General features: G+C 34.7%; 1 pseudogene; it reads left to right on the top strand.

Moving 5' to 3' along the window:
* The first annotated feature begins 18,234 nt into the window (after window positions 1-18,234).
* On the top strand, window positions 18,235-19,331 carry LOC129485774 (protein arginine methyltransferase NDUFAF7, mitochondrial-like; annotated as a pseudogene).
* Window positions 19,332-20,984: the final 1,653 nt, after the last annotated feature.

Below are 20,984 nucleotides of genomic sequence, written 5' to 3'. Positions count from 1 at the left end.
TTCACAGTATTGTTAACAAAATTACCACCAGAGTAAGAAGACAGCATTTGTTTAGTGAACATTCTAATAAAATCTGAGAGAATCCCAATAGTTTAGAAATAGATAGTAGTACAATGCAATAACTCCTTATTCCTTTGCTAATAAAAAATATATTCATTTATGAACTAAAAAACAAGTTTGGAGACATAACAAGGGAAAATAAAACACTGAAAGAAAAATAAAAGAAAACTTCTACCAAAAGGTAAATAAAAATGAGGACCACAAAATCATAATAACCAAAAAAAGATAAGAATAAGTGGAGAAAAATAATATTGTATAGATAAACTATTAAACCAGTCTATGGACTGAATTCAATCCCAATTAATATCCCAGAAGATTAGTTTTTAAGCTATAACAAAATAACTTTACATTTAACTATGTATATGCAAAAAACATTTAAACAGAAAAAAATTTTAAATTGAGGCTTTACTAAACAAAGAAAGACACAAAATAAATGTATAACATCTGGACCACTTGTGTGTTAGGCATAAAATCATCATCATCATCACTCATTTATACAGCATGCATCTGAGGATCACTTGTCTTCTAACTAGGGATGATACTGTAGTTGAATAAAACAGACTTAATAAACCAGGTAACTTTCACTGAATGCTTTTTACATAACAGGAACTCTATTATCTCCCTTCTACTTCCAAAAACATATAAGATACAGGGTCAGAGATAAATAATTTTATTACTAAACAACAAGCTGCATGAGCTTCCTTTTTGTGCTTGCCCACCCTGTCCACCAGGGTGGTGCAAATATTCCTAGATGATGTTTGCACATATATTTGTTTTGTGTCACAACTGACGAACCCTAAATTTAGAAAAAATATAATCTACTATAATGAGATACAAGTAACCCTGCCCAACCATCGTTCTCATTGGAGACATTATCTTTGCTAAACTGGACAGAAAGCAAATACACATTTTGAGGAGACAGTATCTTTTTCTTCCAAAAATGTTATCTATACCAACAACTTAAAAAAATTAGTCCAGAGCAAGTCTGTCAATGTCTCTGCTCACACAATATGTTTAGAAATAGAAGAGATCCATGGAGCTTCCTCCTGATAACTACAAATATTCAAAACCCCAATTCTTGGTGACTTAACACAGTAGAAGTTTATATTTAAATTATATGTACACACAAGCACACAGATATATACGTATATATGTATACATATACACACACACACACACATATATATGTATATATATGTATGTTTCAATGCTGCTCCACTCATTTGATCAGGGACAAAGGCTGGTGAAAGATTGACCACTTTCCATAGTTGTGAGCTTAGGGAAGAAAGAGAAGATGGTTCACAGGGTGTTTTTATACACCAGACCTAAAGGAGATGTGCTTCATTTTTATTTGTATTCTGTTGGACTAGAGCTCATACACATGGCCACACGTAACTGCAAAGGAGACTAGGAGAGTTATTGTAACCCAGGAATTAAAGAAAATAATCTTTTTTTATATAGCTAGTCAGTCTCTCTTACGGGACATAAATTTGCTTTAACGCTTTGATCATCTTTAAAGATAGAGTTACTATTTCCTGTGATAGGGAATACCGTAAGAAGATTATATTAGGAGGAGGTCAGAAACGTGGTTTTAGAAATTTTTTTTTTTATTATACTTTAGGTTTCAGGGTACATGGGCACAATGTGCAGGTTTGTTACATATGTGTCCATGTGCCCTGTTGGTTTGCTGCACCCATTAACTCGTCATTTAGCATTAGGTATATCTCCTAATGCTGTCCCTCCCCCCTCCCCCCAACCCACAACAGTCCCCAGAGTATGACATTCCCCTTCCTGTGTCCATGAGTTCTCATTGTTCAATTCCCACCTATGAGTGAGAACATGCGGTGTTTGGTTTTTTGTCCTTGCGATAGTTTACTGAGAATGATGTTTTCCATTTTCATCCATGTCCCTACAAAGGACATGAACTCATCATTTTTATGGCTGCATAGTATTCCACGGTGTATATGTGCCACATTTTCTTAATCCAGTCTATCGTTGTTGGACATTTGGGTTGGTTCCAAGTCTTTGCTATTGTGAATAGTGCCGCAACAAACATACGTGTGCACGTGTCTTTATAGCAGCATGATTTATAGTCCTTTGGGTATATACCCAGTAATGGGATGGCTGGGTCAAATGGTATTTCTAGTTCTAGATCCCTGAGGAATCGCCACACTGACTTCCACAATGGTTGAACTAGTTTACAGTCCCACCAACAGTGTAAAAGTGTTCCTATTTCTCCACATCCTCTCCAGCACCTGTTGTTTCCTGACTTTTGAATGATGGCCATTCTAACTGGTGTGAGATGGTATCTCATTGTCGTTTTGATTTGCATTTCTTGATGGCCAGTGATGATGAGCACTTTTTCGTGTGTTTTTTGGCTGCATGAATGTCTTCTTTTGAGAAGTGTCTGTTCATGTCCTTTGCCCACTTTTTGATGGAGTTGTTTGTTTTTTTCTTGTAAATTTGTTTGAGTTCATTGTAGATTCTGGATATTAGCCCTTTGTCAGATGAGTAGGTTGTGTGTAGGTTGCCTGTTCACTCTGATGATAGTTTCTTTTGCTGTGCAGAAGCTCTTTAGTTTAATTAGATCCCATTTGTCAATTTTGGCTTTTGTTGCCATTGCTTTTAGTGTTTTAGACATGAAGTCCTTGCCCATGCCTATGTCCTGAATGGTAATGCCTAGGCTTTCTTCTAGGATTTTTATGGTTTTAGGTCTAACATGTAAGTCTTTAATCCATCTTGAATTAATTTTTGTATAAGGTGTAAGGAAGGGATCCAGTTTCAGCTTTCTACATATGGCTATCCAGTTTTCCCAGCATCATTTATTAAACAGGGAATCCTTTCCCCATTGCTTGTTTTTGTCAGGTTTGTCAAAGATCAGATAGTTGTAGATATGCAGCATTATTTCTGAGGGCTCTGTTCTGTTCCATTGATCTATGTCTCTGTTGTGGTACCAGTACCATGCTGTTTTGGTTACTGTAGCCTTGTAGTATAGTTTGAAGTCAGGTAGCGTGATGCCTCCAGCTTTGTTCTTTTGGCTTAGGATTAACTTGGTGATGCGGGTTCTTTTTTGGTTCCATATGAACTTTAAAGTAGTTTTTTCCAATTCCGTGAAGAAAGTCATTGGTAGCTTGATGGGGATGGCATTGAATCTATAAATTACCTTGGGTAGTATGGCCATTTTCATGATATTGATTCTTCCAACCCATGAGCATGGAATGTTCTTCCATTTGTTTGTATCCTCTTTTATTTCATTGAGCAGTGATTTGTAGTTCTCCTTGAAGAGGTCCTTCACATCCCTTGTAAGTTGGATTCCTAGGTATTTTATTCTCTTTGAAGCAATTGTGAATGGGAGTTCACTCATGATTTGGCTCTCTGTTTGTCTGTGATTGGTGTACAAGAATGCTTGTGATTTTTGTACATTGATTTTGTATCCTGAGACTTTGCTGAAGTTGCTAATCAGCTTAAGGAGATTTAAAAAATGAGATTCTCGTTAGGTATACAAATAGTGCTGTTAAATATATATATATATATATATATATATATATATATATATATATGTCATCAAGGATGTGAGTGGATAGAGAGAGGAAAAGATCAAAGTTGTAGATATTTGTCATTCCAACAATAAGAGGCATTATCTTGGTATTTGTAATAAGAACCTAACAAAAATGACTCAAAGGGGAAGTCAATCAAGCAGAAGGAAAGCCAGGAGCATTTAGAGTCCTTAAAGGTAAATGAAGAAAATGTTTTAACAACAGAGAAGTGATCAACTGTATCAAATATGGCTGAAAGGTAAAGCAAGGTAAGTAGGAATCATTGACTAGATTTAGAAAGATGAAGGTCATTGATGACCTTGCTAATGCAATGTTGATGTAAAAACCTTTTAAACACAAAAAATGTAAAGTGAGGCTTTATTAACAGAGCAAGACACAAAATAAAACTATAACATCTGAACCAGTTAAGTGTTAGGCATAAAACCATCATTGTCATCATCATCATCATCATCATCATCATCAGCATCAGCATCACTCATTTGTACAGCATACATCTGAGGACTGCCTATGGAGTGCAGAATGTGTAAATCTGATTGGAGTAATTTAAAAGTAGATGGGAGAAAGTAATTAAAGACAGCAAATCTAGGTAATTATTTTTTTAAGAAAACTTCTCTGTGAAGGGAAAAGGAAATTTGGGGCTATAATTTGAGGAGGAAATGAGTAAAATTAGATTTATTTTTAAGATTGGTGAAACAATAGCATGTTATATGTTAAAAACAAAATGGACTAGCAAGAAGTATAAATTCATGACATTGAAGTAGGGGGAGAAAGTCTCATTGTCCATGTTACAGAATAGATTATTGTGGTACGATGCAGCTCACCTGTGTTAAATTCACCTCACTCGTAACACTGTAATTTTCTCAAAATCAAAAGTTATATGTATGTGCTCCTTTTTGAAGTACAAGTGAAATGGTTAATAAGTTAACAGATTATGTTATTATCTAGTCTAAAAAAATATTTAAAATTGGTAGAAAACATGTTACCTTATAGCCAGTGTTATTTTCAGATGAAAAATTATTCGTTTGTACATATTATGCTGTATTATTTTAGATATTGTACTGCATTCATATAAGTGCTATACTAATTTATACTGAAAAAAATTACTCATATAATCAAAATAAAACACAAAAATCTAATGAAAAGACAATTGAATAAGTGATAGTAAGAACCTATTTCAGAAAAAGGGAATTGGAATACAGAGATTTTAGAAATGCAGGAGCCTAGAGGTGAATATGGTTTTTCTCCTGTTTGTTTTTATGAAGTGATTTTTTTAACAAGGCTCAGAAAATAAAGATAATTTTGATAAAAACTTTATAAAGAGGATAGAAAGTTTTTGTCATATACCTAGATCAGAAAAAGGTGTTTAAAGTAGAAAAGGAAAAAAAAAACAGATTGAGGTAAAATAAAAGGTAGTGGGTGGGTGGAAGGGAAAGACAAGGATTGTAGCAACAATGTGAGATTTGTTTACGGGGGCAGTGGCAGTGCTAAGAGTGAAAGGCCCAGGGAGGAATTCAGAGTCTGAACAGTATTAGAGATTATCCCATTCATTGTTTACTAAAAGACTTGCAGGACATATTTCTCTTAATGTACTGTTGAGTCAACAGATATTAACTTTTTTCAGAAAAATAAATTTACAGGACTAGTATAAATTTTCTTCATTTTTGCTGTCTCTCAAGTTACTTTTGGACCTGCCTGGGAGTCACCTATTTTCCCCAGAAATCATTATTTTTGGTAACAAGCCAGTATTGTGCTTTTTTATATCATCTTGGTGTGTGTGTGGTGTCATCAGTTAGAAGATTTGAACCACATTTTGGGTGGGGTTCATCTTTTTTCTGCGGGTGGCTATCATGCACACATACACATTACATACCTGCGTCTGAGTGTGTGCATGTGTATGCTATATATCACATAGCCAGAAAACAAAATCTTTTAAATGCTAATCTATGCAAAGAGGTCTTCTCCAGTGCATTTAGGAAGGTAATATGGTTTGGGTATGTCCCCACCCAAATGTCATGTTCAGTTGTAATCCTGAATGCTGGAGGTAGGGCCTGGTGGGAGGTGGTTGGATCATGGGGGTGGATCCTTCATGAATGGTTTAGTACCATCCCCTCCGTGCTGTTCTCATGATGCTGAGTGAATTCTCATGAGATCTGGTTGTTTAAAATCGTGTAGCACCTCCCTGCTCTCTCTCTTCCCCCTGCTCTGCCATGTAAGACATGCCTGCTTCCGCTTCACCTTCTACTGTGATTGTAAGTTTCCTGAGGCCTCCTCAGAAGCAGAAGTCACTATGCTTCCTGTACAGCGCACAGAACAATGTGCCAATTAAATCTCTTTTCTTTATAAATTACACAGTCTCAGGTATGTCCTTATATCAGTGCAAGAACAGACTAATACAGAAGAAAAATTTTATAAGCACTTAGAAAGTTTTTATTATAATCTTAGAGTGAGAAAAATATTAACTATGACATAAATTCAAAAAGCATTTAAAGAAAATAGTAATATTAAAAATAAATGCATATGAAATTCATTGTTTCATAGTACTGAGTGTAACAAAGTAAAATAAAATTTACAAAGTGGAAATAAATAATTACCTTATTTGTCACAGAAAAGGGCCATAAACTACTCCTCAAATTTCTGAGGGATCAACAACTGAATGAAAAAAAGAGAAACTGCTATGGACTGAATGTTTGTGCCACCCCTCATCTCCAAATTCATATGTTCAGGCCACAATCTCCAGAGTGGCTAAATTTCGAAGTAAGTTCTTTACGGAGGTAATTATGATAAAGGGAGATCAGAAAGGTGGAATTCTGTTTCAACAGGATTTGTGTCCTTATATGAAAAGAGAGCTGTCTCTTTCTCTTTCTCACTCTCTCTCTTTCCTTTTCCTTTTCCCTCTCTCTGTCTCTGTCTCTCAATGGCGCATGTGAGGAGATAGTGAGATGACAGTTTGTCTACAAGCCAGGAAGAGAGCTCACTCCAGAAACTGAATCATCTGTCACCTTGATCTTGGTCTTCCTAGCCTCCAAAACTGTAAGAAGATGTTTTTCTGTTTGTTCAAACATCCAGCAGCCTGTGATGATTTGTTATGGCAGTCTAAACAGACTATAGATCTGAAGAGACACTTCACAAAAGGGAGAAACAAGTATTACAAAATAAAAAGAGATATTCAACCTCTCACTTACAGAAAAATCAAAATGTGACAACACTGATAAACTACTTCCAAGTGATTAGATTACAGAAAGTGCAAAAGTTTTGCAACATATATTGTCACAGAGGCTGAGGGAAGCAAGCAATCCGGTGGTCCCCACAATATTCATTGTAGAAATTGTAAAGAAAATTAGTACTATCTAGCAAATTTACCTATGAATATCCACTTCGACTTAACATTTAAATGTCAAGAAACAAGTGAAAAATATAAAATAAGACTATGTATTAGCTTTATAATTTTAGCATTACTTAAAATAATACAAAGTTTGAAAATAAATATTTTTTAAATTAGTTGGTGACTGAGTAAAGTATGCTGTGTCTACACAGTTAAGTATGTATGGGACTACAAATGGAAAGAAGGAAATGACTATATATATATTTTTGAAATACATCCAGGATATACCAAGTACAAAAAAGCAAGCTTGTCCAGGCATGGTGGCTTACACCTGTAATCCCAGCACTTTAGGAGGCCAAGTCAGGCAGATCACTTGTGCTCAGGAATAGAAGCCCAGCCTGGCCAACATGGAGAAGCTCCATCACTACTAAAAATACAAAAAATTAGCTGGGTATGGTGGCATGCACCTGTTATACCAGCTACCTGGGAGGCTGAGAAAGAAGAATTGCTTGAACTTGGGAGGTGGACTTTGCAGTGAGCTGAGACCAGCCACTGTACTCCAGCCTGGGCGACAGAGCAAGACTCTGTCTCAAAAAAAAAAAAAAAAAAAAAAAAAAAAAACAAGCAAGCTGCAAATCAGTCAATATATGAAAATCCAACGTGGCATATAAAAATGAGAGGATATGATATACATGAAATATATGACTTTTTAATATTTATATCTTATATTTAATAACATTTACTGCTTTTAGTTTATCTTTTATTATTTTTATATATTATATACTACATTTAATTAATTTATGTATAATATACTTTTCAGGTTATATATTATAAAATGTAACTTATATAGTTGACCCTTGAATAATACAGGTTTGATTTGCATAGGTCCATTTATATGTTAATTGTTTTCAATAAACATACTGAAAAAATGGAGAATTGGAACAATTTGAAAAAACTTACAGACAAACCACATAGCCTAGAAATATTGAAAAAGTTTAGAAAAATCCAGATATTTTACAAATGCATAAAATATATGTTGATAATCTATATTATAATTTACTATAAAATATGTATAAATCTATTATAAAAGGTTCAAATTTATAAAAAGATACACACACGAACACTTACAGATGATACACTGCAAAATTCTGGGTTAAGAAAAATGTAACAAGTGTAAAGATGCAGTTTTAAATTGTAACTGGGTAAAATTATATGTAGTGCATACTGTAATGCTGTAATAATTTTGTAGCTACTTCATGTTGCTATTGCTGTGTGAGCACCTGTTACGTGTATCTGTTTAAAATGCCTTGTGACACTAATCATCTCTCTTTGAGTAGTTCATCTCTTCAGGAAATTGTATATCAAAATAAAACGTGATCTCCACAGTTATTACATATTTTTTATGTTTAGTGCAATATCATAAACCTTGAATAACACCATAAGGCCCGTCCAAAGTGCCACTAATGATGCTGGAAGTGCTCCCAAGTGGCAGAATCATCACATTATACGAAAAAGTTTAACTGCTTGATATGTACTATACATTGAGGTCTTGGAGCCACATTTGCCAGCCTTTTTGTGATACAAGAATCCAGCATAAGACCCGCTATAAAATAAGAAAAAAAAAAAAAAAAAACTTTTGATGCTGTCACTGCAGCTACACCAGCCAGGTGTGAAAACTTTGCACTTTTTGTGAAATACTTTTTTATCTTGTATTCAAAATCCAGCTTTTATGTGGGTGTAAGACTACTATAAGACAAGCATACCTATAGACTGTAATATGATTTGAGAAAAAGTGAATGTGAAGAATATAAGCTGAAAAATTTAATGCCAGCAAAGGATGGTTTAATAATTTTATTATAGAAAGAGTTTTGGCTTTTAAAATGTCAGGATAACAGCAGAAATAGCTTCTGCTGACCAACGACAGCAGACTAGTTCCCAGACAACATTAAGGAGATCATTGAAAAGAAACGATAACTGCCTAAACAGGTTCATAATGCAGATGAAAGTGCATTATTCTGTTAGAAAAAGAGTGGACAATTATTAGCAAAGAACAGAAAGCACCATGATTTAAGGCAGGAAGAGATAGTTTAATCTTTTGTTCAAATTCAGTTGGGTTTATGATCAAGGCTTATCTACAAAGCTGCCTTGAAGGGAAAAGATAAATACCAACTGCCAGTCTTTTGGTTGTACAACAAGAGGGCCTGGACAGTGAGAACTCTCATTCTGGATTGTTTCCATTGAAATGGAATGGATTGATGCTTTGTTCCTAAAGTGAGGAAGTCCCTTTCTAGTAAGGGATTGCATTTTGAAGCTGGTTTAATTTTGGACAATGAACCTGGCCACCTAAAACCCCATGGGTTCAACACAGAAGGTGTCAAGTGGTCTAATTGCTTTCAAACACAGTGTATCTAATTCAGCCTCTAGATCCGGGGATCATAAAGGCCTTTAAAGCTCATTACACATGATACTTTATGGAAAGAATTACCAATGCTATAGACGAGAACCCCTATACAGATAACATCGTGAAAGTCTAGAAGGATTACACCACCGAAGATGCCGTCATTGTTAGGGAAAAAGCCATGAAAACCATCAAATCTGAAACAATAAATTCCTGCTGGAGAAAACTGTCCAGATGCTGTGCATTACTTCACAGGATTTACAACAGAGCCCGCCAAGGAAATCATGAAAAAGACTGGGGATATGGTGAAAAAGGTGGGGGTTTGAGGGTTTCAAGTTATGGATCTTGGAGAAATTCTAGAGGTAATAGACACCACACAGGAGGAATTTACAGAAGACGACTTAATGGAGATAAGTGCTCTGAACCAGTGCCAGCTGATAAGGAAGATGGCGAAGAAGCAATTTCAGAAAAGAATTTGATGTTAGACAATCTTGCAGAAGTTTGCCAATTATTCAAGACTGCTTTTGACTTCTTTTGTGACACAGGCCTTTCATGATTTGGGCACTTAAACAAAAGAAAATGGTGGAAGAAGGACTGGTGACACACACAAATATTTTTAGATAAATGAAGAAGCAAAAAGTCAGAAGTTACAATGTACAATTTATTGTAAAACTACATGGAGTGTGCCTGACTCTCTTGCTTCCTCTTTCATCTCCTCCATCTCTTCTGACTTTGACACACCTGAGACAGCAAAACCAACACCTCCTTTTTTTCCTCCTGTTCAGACTACTCAATGTGAGGACAAGGATGAAGATTTTTTTTTTTTTAACTTTAAGTTCTAGGGTACATGTGCACAACGTGCAGGTTTGTTACATATGTATACATGTGCCATGTTGGTGTGCTGCACCCATTAACTCGTCATTTACATTAGGAATATCTCCTAATGCTATCCCTCCCCCCTCCCCCCACCCTCTGGCAGGCTCCGGTGTGTGATGTTCCCCTTCCTGTGTCCATGTGTTCTCATTGTTCAATTCCCACCTATGAATGAGAAGATGTGGTGTTTGGTTTTCTGTCCTTGAGATAGTTTGCTGAGAATGATGGTTTCCAGCTTCATCCATGTCCCTATAAAGGACATGAACTCAAGGATGAAGATCTTTTTGATGATCTACTTCCACTTAATGAATAGTAAATATGTTTTCTTTTTTCAATAATTTTTAAAATAACAGTTTCTTTTTTCTAGATAATTTTATTGTAAGAATACAATAGATAGTACATATGACATACAAAACACGTGTTAATTGACTGTTGATATGCAGGTAATTGCACCACTGCACTCCAGCTAGTGGAACAAAGCGAGAATCCATCTCCAAAAAATAAAATAAAATAACCAGTGCTTTCTTCAGTTTCCTCATCAGAATAATAAATAAATTTAAAAATTTATTTCTCATTGAAAATTTGAGCAATTTTATGTTAAGAATTGTGAAGGGTCTGAAATTTTATTGCACTTGCAATTTTACAACATATCCCACAGTATCACAGATGCTGGCAAAACACATGAAATTCCTAGATCAAAAACAAAAAAAATTCCAGTTACTCAAGTCATAGCAGGCAACATAAGCTTTGTGTTTAAGTTGGATTCTGTTGCTCTCCCATATCCCATGGGAGCTGTGTGGAGCAGCCCAGGTAGATGGTACACACAGTGAGGTTACAGAACTTTCAGTCTTCTAAGGGGATTACCGGCAAGCTTGCCAAAACTTTATCTCAGAAGGAGATGTTATCTTTATTTTTTCAAGTCAAGACACAAATCTGTCCTTTGTCCCTGGGGGGATCACTATTTTTCTTTTTTTTTTCTTTTATTATTATTATACTTTAAGTTTTAGGGTACATGTGCACAATGTGCAGGTTTGTTACAAATGTATATATGTGCAATGTATATATGTGCTGCACCCATTAACTCGTCATTTAGCATTAGGGATATCTCCTAATGCTATCCCTGCCCTCTCCCCCCACCCCACAACAGTCCCCGGAGTGTGATGTTCCCCTTCCTGTGTCCATATGTTCTCATTGTTCAATTCCCACCTCTGAGTGAGAACATGCAGTGTTTGTTTTTTTGTCCTTGCGATAGTTTACTGAGAATAATGATTTCCAGTTTCATCCATGTCCCTACAAAGGACACGAACTCATCATTTTTTATGGCTGCATAGTATTCCATGGTGTATATGTGCCACATTTTCTTAATCCAGTCTATCGTTGTTGGACATTTGGGTTGGTTCCAAGTCTTTGCTATTGTGAATAGTGCCACAATAAATATACATGTGCATGTGTCTTTATAGCAGCATGATTTATAGTCCTTTGGGTATATACCCAGTAATGGGATGACTGGGTCAAATGGTATTTCTAGTTCTAGATCCCTGAGGAATCGCCACACTGACTTCCACAATGGTTGAACTAGTTTGCAGTCCCACCAACAGTGTTAAAGTGTTCCTATTTCTCCACATCCTCTCCAGCACCTGTTGTTTCCTGACTTTTTAATGATGGCCATTCTAACTGGTGTGAGATGGTATCTCATTGTCGTTTTGATTTGCATTTCTCTGATGGCCAGTGATGATGAGCATTTTTGCATGTGTTTTTTGGCTGCATAGATGTCTTCTTTTGAGAAGTGTCTGTTCATGTCTTTTGCCCACTTTTTGATGGGGTTGTTTGTTTTTTTCTTGTAAATTTGTTTGAGTTCATTGTAGATTCTGGATATTAGCCGTTTGTCAGATGAGTAGGTTGCAAAAATTGTCTCCCATTTTGTAGGTTACCTGTTCACTCTGATGATAGTTTCTTTTGCTGTGAAGAAGCTCTTTAGTTTAATTAGATCCCATTTGTCAATTGTGGCTTTTGTTGCCATTGCTTTTGGTGTTTCAGACATGAAGTCCTTGCCCATGCCTATGTCTTGAATGGTAATGCCTAGGTTTTCTTCTAGGGTTTTTATGGTTTTAGGTCTAACATGTAAGTCTTTAATCCATCTTGAATTAATTTTTGTATAAGGTGTAAGGAAGGGATCCAGTTTCAGCTTTCTACATATGGCTAGCCAGTTTTCCCAGAACCATTTATTAAATAGGGAATTCTTTCCCCATTTCTTGTTTTTGTCAGGTTTGTCAAAGATCAGATAGTTGTAGATATGCGGCATTATTTCTGAGGGCTCTGTTCTGTTCCATTGATCTATATCTCTGTTTTGGTACCAGTACCATGCTGTTTTGTTTGCTGTAGCCTTGTAGTATAGTTTGAAGTTAGGTAGCGTGATGCCTCCAGCTTTGTTCTTTTGGCTTAGGATTGACTTGGCGATGCGGGCTCTTTTTTGGTTCCATATGAACTTTAAAGTAGTTTTTTTGCAATTCTGTGAAGAAAGTCATTGGTAGCTTGATGGGGATGGCATTGAGTCTATAAATTACCTTGGGCAGTATGGCCATTTTCACGATATTGATTCTTCCAACCCATGAGCATGGAATGTTCTTCCATTTGTTTGTATCCTCTTTTATTTCATTGAGCAGTGGTTTGTAGTTCTCCTTGAAGAGGTCCTTCACGTCCCTTGTAAGTTGGATTCCTAGGTATTTTATTCTCTTTGAAGCAATTGTGAATGGGAGTTCACTCATGATTTGGCTCTCTGTTTGTCTGTTATTGGTGTATAAGAATGCTTGTGATTTTTGCACATTGATTTTGTATGCTGAGACTTTGCTGCAGTTGCTAATCAGCTTTAGGAGATTTTGGGCTGAGACAATGGGGTTTTCTAGATATACAATCATGTCATCTGCAGACAGGGACAATTTGACTTCCTCTTTTCCTAATTGAATACCCTTTATTTCCTTCTCCTGCCTAATTGCCCTGGCCAGAACTTCCAACACTATGTTGAATAGGAGTGATGAGAGAGGGCATCCCTGTCTTGTGCCAGTTTTCAAAGAGAATGCTTCCAGTTTTTGCCCATTCAGTATAATATTGGCTGTGGGTTTGTCATAGATAGCTCTTATTATTTTGAGATACGTCCCATCAATACCTAATTTATTGAGAGTTTTTAGCATGAAGAGTTGTTGAGTTTTGTCAAAGGCCTTTTCTGCATTTATTGAGATAATCATGTGGTTTTTGTCTTTGGTTCTGTTTATATGCTGGATGCAAAAATCCTCAATAAAATACTGGCAAACGGAATCCAGCAGCACATCAAAAAGCTTATCCACCATGATCAAGTGGGCTTCATCCCTGGGATGCAAGGCTGGTTCAACATACGCAAATCAATAAATGGGATCACTATTTTTCAAGGTCATTTGCTGTATAAACTTTCTTGGAAAGATAGTCTGGAACAAAAGTTGATACAAGATACGTCAAAACGTCATGGATCATTTTATCTCAAGATTTTATTATACATTCTAATAAAAAATCAAATGTCCACCTTCTTTAAGCTCCCTAACTCTAAAATATGTTTACAAAATACCACATGTGGGAAAGTGAGAAGAAAATCCAGTCAAGTTAATTTAAACAATCTTGTTTCCTATTGATTGTGTTTTTCTAATATTACGTTATACATAAAATATTAAAAAGTAGGTGTTTGTGAAAAATACTGCATTTACTTTGCTTTAGAGTTTTTAATTATATTCTTACTTAACACAAATTATGTTTTCTATGTTTGACCCTAATTTACCTGAGATCTTGTAAAGGGTACCTGCCCCTAAAAATTTATGTAAGCCAATTTTTACTGTCTTCATGCCTATGCCACTGATTTTCAAATTATTCTTCAAGATTGTATTTCAGTTTAGCATAAATGAAATTTAACTCCAGGAAATGGCAAAATATTAAATATTATAATAGAGTATTTTCAAATGAATCTATGCCATTATAGTCACAATTATAAATTACAACTCTATTACCAAGAAAGAAAGATTAATGAGTTGAATATAGTATTTTATTTAAGATAAGCTAAATTTAATGCACTCAGTGCATAGTTCTCTGTGGGTGTGCATGTGTGGGTATGCATCCATTATCGTTTCTCAGTTCAAGGCATCAAAATGGGTGTGTTTCATTTCCACATTTGTTTTTCTTTTCACTTTTCTTTTTAATAAATTTAGTCATGTAGTGAAACTAATTGGTAAGTTCTATTTCAAACTATATCTAAACTTTTTATGGACTTTTTTTTTTGCTTTGACTTCTTTGTTTTGTTTTTAATAAGAGTTATTTATTTCCACCTCCTCACAATGCTTTATGTTTTTTGTTCTCTCTTTATGAAGTCATTGCAAATTATATTTCAAAGTAAGTGTCATGGTTAAAAATGAATGTAGAAATGAAAATAGTTTCCTCTTTTTAATGAATAGCCTGTAGCCACCAGCTCAGATCATTTTAACACTTGTCTTTATTGTCTCCAAATTCAGCTAACTGATGTTTTTGGTCCTGGATTGCTTCTATTTCTAATCTATGCTCTACACTTCCACTCTTTTTAACAAAGCAGAAATCTCACCTACCTAGCGTGGCTTATAGGAAATTGAGATTGCCCTAGTTTCACTTTGGATTGCTTGTTTTTAACCTATAACACTTTGCAATGATGTCACTTTTATTTCAGACACACTCCGAATATACTCCTTAAGATTATGGTTTGTTGAACTTCAAAATATAAAGTAATAAAGGTTACTTGTTATTTGGTTTATCATAGTGATATATTTTGGTGATGGTTCAAATGTTAACTTGCAGATTAAAGATAATGGCGAAGAAAATCTTGCAATATGAGGTAAAGCCTTACTGCTTCAAAAGAAATCTAATAAAAAGATGAATCAAGAATACCTATAGATAGATGAAAGAGAAGAGATGTTTATCTTAGATGAAGATACATTAACTATTCTGCCAATCCAGGATTCTGCTAATTATTTCACACATCACTTTATGCTCAATCAAAGGGAATAGCCAAAGATGAGAAAGTGAACCCAAGCGGAGGTGCTTCAGAGGCAATCCATCTGATAATTTTGGGAGAAGCTCTTACTTTTCTGTTCATTCGTTGGGCAAGCTCAAGAAAGCTCCTGACTTAATATATCGTCTGTCCTTGTCTCTTTATTTGAAACTTGAGCCAAAAACTATATGAATGATTATTCTTCTTTTCTTCTCAAATCTCTTATTGTTTTCTGAGGAAAGACTGTCAAACAACACTTTCCTAAAATTGCAGATACCTGCTTGTTTCTTGGCCCTAAGTGCACTTTGGGCACAGTTGCTTTCTAGAAAGATGTTATTAGGCTGATTAATTTAAAGTTTTAAAAATGCCTGCCCCAAATAATTTTTGGCTTAATTACTTTTATGATTAGCCATTCCCTGCAGAATGTGATCCACATCACTCAAAATTACTTAACATTGTTTTTAAAAATATGGTAAAAGCTAACTTGATTGTTGTATAGACTCCTTTTTTTTTTTCGATACAACCATCCTACACCATTACCATTCTGGACCATGAATAGTTCCTGAAATAAACCATGCTCTGTTGTATCTCTTTGATATGGCTCATGTCATTAATTATTTTCTGAAGTGTGCTTTTTCTCTTCTCTTTCTGAGAATATTTACTAACTCTGGAAAGACCTATCCAAATCTAACCTGAACAAAAAATCCTTCTCTAAACCACTAATTCCTGTTTTTCTAGTGTAGAATTTTTAAAATAGATCACTTCATTGTGCTTTCATATGATTTTTTGTAAGCATTTTCCTATATAAGTATGTAAACACTGTTTTATAATTGAATAGCTTTTTGCTTCCTATATGAAAGTTTAACCCTATTAAGCTATGTACTTCAGACCCTAACACTGTAGCCAGCATGTGGTATTAAATAACTCCTAGCTAAATAAAGAGTTGAATGCATGTTGAATCTCAAATGAACTTGTACTTTGTTGACATTTATCATTTTAATATTTCTGAAGTATTTTAAACTGTGTTCCATAAATGTAGACAGTTGGGATTTCATATGTGTGCGTGATGTTTTAGAATGGACAATAGGTCTTGATCTAGAAGCAAAACATGCAGTCAGGTAGTCTGCATGATATGCGTGGGGTAAGGTTGTAAATACTGGATATGTTCACTAGATGAAATGGAATCTGTCAACACCTCTATTACACAAAACTTTTCATTTATTTCTTACTCCATTGTATGTTGAAGTACACAAATTTCCACATTCTGTTGTTCTCAATGCACTTGATGCCTTAGGACAAAAATACAGAATGTCTTCCAGTGACAAAGGGACAGGAAGTAACAAATGGACAGGAAGTAACAGAAAAAATTAAATACATCAAGTGATTTTATTTCTTTCTAGTGTATTCTCTCTTCTTTTAGCAGTAGACAGTCTTCAACTACAGCAGGAGAAGCCTCAACCAATGAGGATTGATAACAAACTTCTAGGCTGTGTCTCATAAACCTTCAGCAATATGGCAGGTTTTGAAGACAAAATATTGTCAGTATTGAAGACAAAAATATAGAAAGAAAATGTCATTGTAATTTTAATGGCAAGAGAATTACGATAAAAAAGGTACATTATGTCAATATTTTCCAAGAATATGAAGTTATTCAACTGCTCTTGTCATGTAAGATTTTGAAATTTATAAAATCTCGTAGGCTGGGCTACCTTTGGTCATGTAACTGAATCTGCTCTGCTCTTCAAAACTGCTCTTCAAAAAAAGAGTGGAATGTGGCCGGGTGCGGTGGCTCATGCCTGTAATCCCAGCACTTTGGGAGGCCAAGGCAGGTGGATCATGAGGTCAGGAGATCGAGACCATCCTGGCTAACAGGGTGAAACCCCGTCTCTACTAAAAAACAAAAAATTAGCCGAGCGTGGGGGCGGGCGCCTGTAGTCCCAGCTACTCGGGAGACTGAGGCAGGAGAATGGCGTGAACCCAGGAGGCAGAGCTTGCAGTGAGCTCAGAATGAGCCCCTGCACTCCAGCCTGGGCTACAGGGTGAGACTCCGTCTCAAAACAAAACGAACCAAACAAAAAAAAAAGTGGAATGTTTTAATCTAAAATATTTAGATTTTTTAATACTCTAACATGTACAATACATTTTGTTTATTATAAAGTCACCTTTTAAATGCACATTTTAATTATAACATGTAATCAGCTGTATTTGAGCTTTATTTTCATAGAGCTATATTATGAGCTTTAATCCCTGTTATTCATGTTACCAACTTTTATTCAATGAACTGACAAAAAATTTGGCTTTTAAATAAAATGCCTCAAAATAGAACATGTGGAAAATACAAAGTTCAATTTATTGACTGTTCACTTTATGGACTGTACAGTTATTCATTGATTTTTTTTTCTCAACTCAATGTTACTGATTACATGAAATTTACTGAATCAACTTTCATCCAATAGGCTCCCAATGAGTCAGCAAATACCTGTTTTGTAATAGAAATTATGTAAAACAGACTTATAAGTATTGAAATGTAGAGTTTGAACTGAATTTATCTAGTATTGGGAACTCTTATCTCATCTAATGTACTATATATTTTTTTTTACAATCAAAGCTAAGTATTCGTTTATAGGCTGGCTAGCCATGGCTGCTTATTTTGATATTATAATCCAATGGTTGTCTATTCAAAGCAAATTTATAACAGTCCCTTTAATATCAGGAGCCTGCAATATAGAGAAAGGGACAGATATTTGCAAACATTTAAAGTAAATTAATGTAACATTTTATTACTTGTGTTATGATTGAGCAAAGTGTATCATTGGGAAAAATCAGTATAAAGTACAAAAAAGATAACTTATTTTAAAAGGAGGAATCTGGAAAATATTATGGAATAATGAAATTTAGGCTCAGTCCTTTAAATTTGACTATTATTTCAATAGGTGGAAATAGAGTATTAATTGGGGAATTCTTGGTGAGGAGAATCGTAAAAGCGTAGATGGAGAAGAAAGTCAAGTTTATGTTATCCATACCACACATGGAGCAGGACTGTATGTAAATATGAACTTATAGGTGTTCTGGAGAGCAACATTTCTTTGCATGATAAAAATTACTTCATACATTATTTTAAATATTAATCTTTGATTTATTAACATTACAACTTTTAAAAGTGATTTTTTTTCCAAATGTTTGGTATTAACTTATAAATTATTTTAATTTATAAATTTCAGCATATTTTAACTGAAATGGAGTTCAGGTTCCTGATCACAGCTCACTGCAGCCTCAAACTCCTGGGTTTGGTCAGTCTCCCAGCTTTCCCTCTGGAGTAGCTGGGGCTACAGATACATACCATTATGCCCAGCTAATATTTCTACTAAATATGCCTCAATTGTCTGACTACCAAAACCTTCCCAAGCAAGTGTTAGCTTTATCAATATAAGGGGCCCTTATAGTCTTGAATACTGCAATAACATTATATATTTGTGAAATAAATAGCTCCATTTTATTCACTTAATTAAAATTTTAATTTGAATCACAATTACAGTAGGTTGTCGCAATGGCTGAAGTCACTAGATTAAACAAGCAATCAAGTTGAAGTGTTTCCTGATGCTAGTGTTATCACTGAGGAACTTTCTCAATGCATTGCACTAACTGGAGGTGCAGCACTGGTTGCTGATTATGGTCATGATGGAACAAACACAGAGACCTTCAGAGGGTTTTGTGGCCACAAGTTTCATGATGTCTTAATTGCCCCGGGAACAGCAGGTCTAAAAGCTGATGTGGAATTCAGTTATTTGCAAAGAATGGCACAGGGAAAAGTAGCCTTTCTGTGCCCAATGAAACAACACACATTTTTTAAAAATATGGGTATCGATGTCCAGCTGAAGATTCTTTTAGATAAATGCGACATCAGTGAGGCAATTACTTCAAGGATATGATATGTTAATGAATCTGAAGAAGACGGGAGAAAGATTGAACATTTTTGCCTTGCTACTTCATCAGAGACTTCAAAGTGGAAGGAATCAGATGAATGTATGTCAGTCAAAACCCTATGCATCTCCTGTAGCTGGGTTTAGTGAATTTGTTTGGCAGTGATATATTTCAGCGTGGATATTTTACCCTTCAGTTTGCCCAAGAAATCAAAACAAAGGAAACACATTTCATACATTGCAGGTAAAAAAAGAAACACAAAATACACAAAATATCAAAATGTTGTTTTGATTTATTTTATTCCCTACATGTAACTCTAAATTTCTTTAGGTTAGAAAGACTTTGCCTACGTTGAAGTGCTTTACCCAGAAAACACTGACCGATAACTTCATAGTTAGTGGAACTCTCATATATAATCAGAGACAGTCCTTAGCTCTCCATTCTGTACTCCCACTCTGATACATAATGGATTCTTACCTACATTTATGACCTCTATAACAGGAACTTCATAACTTATTTATAGGAATTAATCATAAAGCTCATATCTTCAGATCCATATTACGTAATGACTTACGTATTCTCTGCTCAAAGATGTCCAAAAACACTTGCTGGATATTTAAATAACTAAAGGAATGAATACGATAAGGAATAAAAGATAAAAAAAATCAAGAAGCCAATATCTAGACATAGATATCTCATATCAACACTTTTCTTCCACTTTTGTGTTCCATAGTAATGAAAGCCTATTTTGATCAATGTCTGTTGTAAGATTTTGCTTTGTTTTTTTACTTATGACTTTTAATATCATCTCGACTGCAATATAGTTATGTTTTTTCTTTCTGGTCCTTTTAATTTTACCAAAGTACTATGCATAGGATTCATGCTTAATATACACTGTTATATTGTTCATTATCCAACAATATGAACAAATTTAATGCTTTTTAAAATTGCCATTAAATAGTAATTTGTTTTCTCCATGGAGATATTGTTTACATTAGGAATAAGTCATAAGTAAGTTAATCATACAGTCTGAAAAGAAGACTGTGACTTGGATTATAGAAATCTGTCAGAATTAACAATAATCTAATGCTTCTAAGAGATGTGACATTCTAAATCATTTTAATTATTCTAATATTTTTGAATTATACAATAAGAATTACGTGAGTATCATTAGAGGAGAAGCACTTAGACTGTAATGAGATTCAATTCAGTGATTTATATCTACTTTTGTTTCCTGCTGTTGTTGAACAGGCTTTGTATTGGCTAAACTGCACATCCTGGAAGAAACTATTTGATCTTTCAGTTATTTTCAACATCCTCACATGACAATTAGTGAAATGAGTTCAGGCTTTTTAAAATAGCAGATGTTGAATATTTATAGAGTGTTACTTTGGTTTATTTTATAAAATGTTGTACATGAATTTTAGGTTCAAATGTAAAAGAATGTCTGAAATGAGTAATTGCATATGCCAAAGATATTTTTTTAAATATATTTCAGTGTTATGATTATTGGAAGTCACTTTATACTTTGATAAATTGGAACTCAATATGATACGAGGCAATTTACCTCAAAAGATAAAATCCAAGTGATCATACATAAATGTATCATGTGTTATCAAACAAAACTTCAATAAATACAACGTGGCAGAAACAAAACTTATGTAAATTATCCATCCATAAAATCTTCATTAGCTTGTTTGTAAAGAAAATATATTTATCCCAAATGACAGTATTGCTAAGCTACATGGCTTAGACGAGGAAAATTAAATCCAGAAATCTCTCTCATAAATGTATTCAGAAATATAGCACTTTCGTAAC

This window comes from Symphalangus syndactylus, chromosome 7 (assembly GCF_028878055.3).
Source record: "Symphalangus syndactylus isolate Jambi chromosome 7, NHGRI_mSymSyn1-v2.1_pri, whole genome shotgun sequence".
Taxonomy (NCBI): domain Eukaryota; kingdom Metazoa; phylum Chordata; class Mammalia; order Primates; family Hylobatidae; genus Symphalangus; species Symphalangus syndactylus.
Note: the sequence above shows the minus strand (reverse complement) of the source record. Positions and strands in the feature narration are given on the sequence as shown.